The sequence below is a fragment of the Triticum aestivum genome, chromosome 6B (assembly GCF_018294505.1).
Source record: "Triticum aestivum cultivar Chinese Spring chromosome 6B, IWGSC CS RefSeq v2.1, whole genome shotgun sequence".
Classification (NCBI taxonomy): domain Eukaryota; kingdom Viridiplantae; phylum Streptophyta; class Magnoliopsida; order Poales; family Poaceae; genus Triticum; species Triticum aestivum.
The window spans coordinates 711,185,319-711,190,573 of NC_057810.1; positions in this window are offsets into that span (position 1 = coordinate 711,185,319).

Genomic DNA, 5,255 nt, shown 5'->3' on the forward strand with positions numbered 1-5,255 from the left:
TTTATCACATCAACCTTGGAAACACTTCCAACACACATCGTCATTTCACCTTTAGCTAGTCTCCGTTTATTCCGTAGCTTTTTTATTTCGAGTTACTAACACTTAGCAACCGAACCGGTATCTTAATACCCTGGTGCTACTAGGAGTACTACTAAAGTACACATTTAATACAATGTATATCCAATATACTTCTGTCAACCTTGCCAGACTTCTCATCTACCAAGTATCTAGGGTAGTTCTGCTTCAGTGACCGTTCCCTCATTACAGAAGCACTTAGTCTCGGGTTTGGGTTCAACCCTGGGTTTCTTCACTAGAGCAGCAACTGATTTGCCGTTTCATGAAGTATCCCTTCTTGCCCTTGCCCTTCTTGAAACTAGTGGTTTTACTAACCATCAACAATTGATGCTCCTACTCGATTTCTACTTTCGCGGTGTCAAACATCGTGAATTGCTCAAGGATCATCATGTCTATCCCTGATATGTTATAGTTCATCACGAAGCTCTAATAGCTTGGTGGCAGTGACTATGGAGAACCATCACTATCTCATCTGGAAGATTAACTCCCACTCAATTCAAGTGATTGTAGTACTCAGACAATCTGAGCACATGCTCAATGATTGAGATTTTCTCCCTTAGTTTGCAGGTTAAGAAACTTGTCAGAGGTCTCATACCTCTTGACGTGGGCACGAGCCTGAAATCCTAATTTCATCTCTTGGAACATCTCATATGTTCTGCGACGTTTCAAAAATGTCTTTGGTGCCTCAATTCTAAACCGTTTAACATTACGCACTGAACTATCACGTAGTCATCAAAACGTGTATGTCAGATGTTCGCAACATCCACAGACGACGCTCGAGGTTCAGCACACCGAGCGGTGCATTAAGGACATAAGCCTTCTGCGCAGCAATGAGGATAATCCTCAGTTTACGGACTCAGTCCGCATAATTGCTACTATCAACTTTCAACTAAAATTTTCTCTAGGAACATATCTTAAACAGTAGAACTAAAGCGTAAGCTACAACATAATTTGCAAAGACCTTTTGACTATGTTCATGATAATTAAGTTCATCTGATTATTTAATGAACTCCCACTTAGATAGACATCCCTCTAGTCATCTAAGTGATACATGATCCGAGTCAACTAGGCCGTGTCCGATCATCACGTGAGACGGACTAGTCATCATCGGTGAACATCTTCATGTTGATCGTATCTACTATACGACTCATGTTCGACCTTTCGATCTCTTGTGTTCCGAGGCCATGTTTGTACATGCTAGGCTCGTCAAGTCAACCTAAGTGTTTTGCGTGTGTAAATCTGGCTTACACCCGTTGTATGTGAATGTTAGAATCTATCACACCCGATCATCACGTGGTGCTTCGAAACAACGAACTTTCGCAACGGTGCACAGTTAGGGAGAACACTTTCTTGAAATTTTAATGATGGATCATCTTATTTATGCTACCGTCGTTCTAAGCAAATAAGATGTAGACATGACAAACATCACATGCAAATCATAGAGTGACATGATATGGCCAATATCATCTTGCGCCTTTGATCTTCATTTTGAGGCGCGGCATGATCACCTTCGTTACCGGCATGACACCATGATCTCCATCATCATGATCTCCATCATCGTGTCTTCATGAAGTTGTCTCGCCAACTATTACTATGGCTAAAGGTTAGCAATAAAGTAAAGTAATTACATGGCGTTTTCAATGACACGCAGGTCATACAATAAATTAAGACAACTCCTATGGCTCCTGCCGGTTGTCATACTCATCGACACGCAAGTTGTGATTCCTATTACAAGAACATGATCAATCTCATACATCACATATATCATTCATCACATTCTTTTGGCCATATCACATCACATAGCATACCCTGCAAAAACAAGTTAGACGTCCTCTAATTGTTGTTGCATGTTCTACATGGCTGCTACAGGTTTCTAGCAAGAACATTTCTTACCTACGCAAAGCCACAACGGTGATATGCCAATTTCTATTTACCCTTCATAAGGACCCTTTTCATCGAATCCGATCCGACTAAAGTGGGAGAGACTGGCACCCGCTAGCCACCTTATGCAACAAGTGCATGTCAGTCGGTGGAACCTGTCTCACGTAAGCGTACGTGTAAGGTCGGTTCGGGCCGCTTCATCCCACAATGCCGCCGAATCAAGATAGAACTAGTAACGGTAAGCAAATTGTACAAACCATCACCCACAACTACTTGTGTTCTACTCGTGCATAGAATCTACGCAATAGACCTAGCTCTAATACAACTGTTGGGGAACGTAGCAATAATTCAAAATTTTCTACGCATCACCAAGATCAATCTATGGAGATTCTAGCAACAAGAGAGGGAGAGGATGAGTGTATCTTCATACCCTTGAAGATCACGATGCGGAATCGTTACAAGAACGCGGTTGGTGGAGTCGTACACGCAGCGATTCAGATCGCGGTCGATTTCGATCTCAGCGCCGAACAGAAGGCGCCTCCGCGTTCAACACACGTACAGCCCGGGGACGTCTCCTCCTTCTTGATCCAGCAAGGGGAGAGGAGAAGTTGAGGGAAAACTCCAGCAGCACGACGGCGTGGTGGCGATGGAGCTCGTGGTTCTCCAGCAGGGCTTCGCCAAGCACTATGGAGGAGGAGGTGTAGGAGGAGGGAGGGCTGCGCCAGGGAAGAGGTGCGGCTGCCCTCCCACCCCTCCACTATATATAGGGGCAAGGGGAGAGGGGGAGGCGCCGTAGGGTTTCCCCTAGGGGGCGGCGGCCAAGCAGATTGGATCTCCCTAGGGAAAATCCTAGGGAGACTTGCCCCCCAAGCCAAGCAGGTGGAGGATTGCCTCCCAAGCTAGGTGGAGGCGCCCCACCTCCCCAAATAATGTGGGAAAGGGTGTGTGTGGGGGGGGGGACACCACCCCTTAGTGGGCTGGTTTGCCCCTTCCCCTTTGGCCCATGAGGCCCTCCAACACTTGTCGGGGCTCCCGAAACACCTTTCGGTCATGCTGGCCATAGCCTGGTACCCCCGGAACACTTCCGGACTCCAATACCCTTCGTCCAGTATATCGATCTTCACCGCCGGACCATTCCGGAACTCCTGTGACGTCCGAGATCACATCCGGGACTCCGAACTACCTTCGGTAACCACATACTATTTCCCATAACAACTCTAGTGTCACCGAACCTTAAGTGTGTAGACCCTACGGGTTCGGGAACCATGCAGACATGACCGAGATGTTCTCCGGCCAATAACCAATAGCGGGATCTGGATACCCATGTTGACTCCCACATGTTCCACGATGATCTCATCGGATGAACCATGGCGTCGGGGATTCAATCAATCCCGTATACAATTCCCTTTGTCTATCGGTATGTTACTTGCCCGAGATTCGATCGTCGGTATCCCAATACGTCGTTCAATCTCGTTACCGGCAAGTCACTTTACTCGTTCCATAATGCATGATCCCGTGACTAACTACTTAGTCACATTGAGCTCATTATGATGATGCATTACCGAGTGGGCCCAGAGATACCTCTCCGTCATACGGAGTGACAAATCCCAATCTCGATTCGTGCCAACCCAACAGACACTTTCGGAGATACCTGTAGTGCACCTTTATAGCCACCCAGTTACGTTGTGATGTTTGGTACACCCAGAGCATTCCTACGCTATCCGTGAGTTGCACAATCTCATGGTCTAAGGAAATGATACTTGACATTTAGAAAAGCTCTTAGCAAACGAACTACACGATCTTGTGCTATGCTTAGGATTGGGTCTTGTCCATCACATCATTCTCCTAATGATGTGATCCCGTTATCAATGACATCCAATGTCTATGGTCAGGAAACCATAACCATCTATTGATCAACGAGCTAATCAACTAGAGGCTCACTAGGGACATGTTGTGGTCTATGTATTCACATATGTATTACGGTTTCCAGTTAATACAATTATAGCATGAACAATAGACAATTATCATGAACAAGGAAATATAATAGCCATTTTATTATTGCCTCTAGGGCATATTTCCAACAACTTATACATCAGTCTGTTTCTTCCTCTACTTTTACAAAGGTTATTCATGTTTTTTACTTCTTGTGTTAACTTTCTTTACAGATGGCAGAATAGTTTGAATTATAGCAACACCTCGTTTGAATCAATTGATGTTATGTTCGATGTTCCAGTTTGCCCTCATATTCCTTAATTTGACTCTATGAACTCCCCATGATCACCTCAATCATTGCATACTCATTTTTCAGACGATTCTACTAGACGTAATCACCAGTTGCCGTCTTCTGTTACTACAGATGAACCAAATGAGGCTGATTTCAGCCAACACATGAGAACAACTGATATGTAATTGATCTACCTTTTTATTAACTTAGTGTGACAAATTTATCAATGTGTACATCTTTACTGTTAATTTGGATTATCTTACCAGGCCGCGTGACAATTCCGTTCCAGATGTACAACCAACAAACACTTGTCGGTTTTGCGCTCTTGAAAAATCATTATATGCATATTCACCGTGCACAAGGGATTCTATTGTGTACAGAACATGCTTCAATAGTAGCTTCTACAACTTATACAAATGAGAGATGGGCTTGACATCCGCTCCGGAAGAATTTGAAAGAACATTAAGAATATTCAAGCGACGCAAGAATTCAACTGTCTATGTGGATTATATCTCAACTATTACTTATATCTTTGCAACTTTTTTTTATTATGTTGTATGCATGCAACCATCTTTGTGCAGAGTATCCCATGTCAGAAGAACAGTAAATCCATATGAACCAAATGCCCTTTGATAATTCAATTGAGCCTTCACAATGACAATCTATGTTGCATTAATGAGTTTTGCTCCGATCATAACCACCCGTTACCAGCAACTGATTCTGAGAAGATGCATTGCCGATCTCATCGTCATATTAATAATTGTCTTCAAGAATTAATGACCAATATAAGAGCAAACAATGTTCACATATTAAAGGTGTATATGTTTGATGGAACTTTCAAAATTGGTCACCGAAACATGCTTGGAGAAAGCACACGAGGATGTGGACGTCAATGTCGATGTGGGATTTGACCACCAAAGCTAGCAGATGTATGTCTCGCTTGGCATGGAAGAAGGTGGAGACCGACAGACGTAGGTGCGACAACACTGCTGCTAAAAAATCCCCACCCCCATGCCCATGTGGGATGGCGATGCATCTAGAGTCGATGATGGAGGGGTCTGCGGTGTGAGCACCT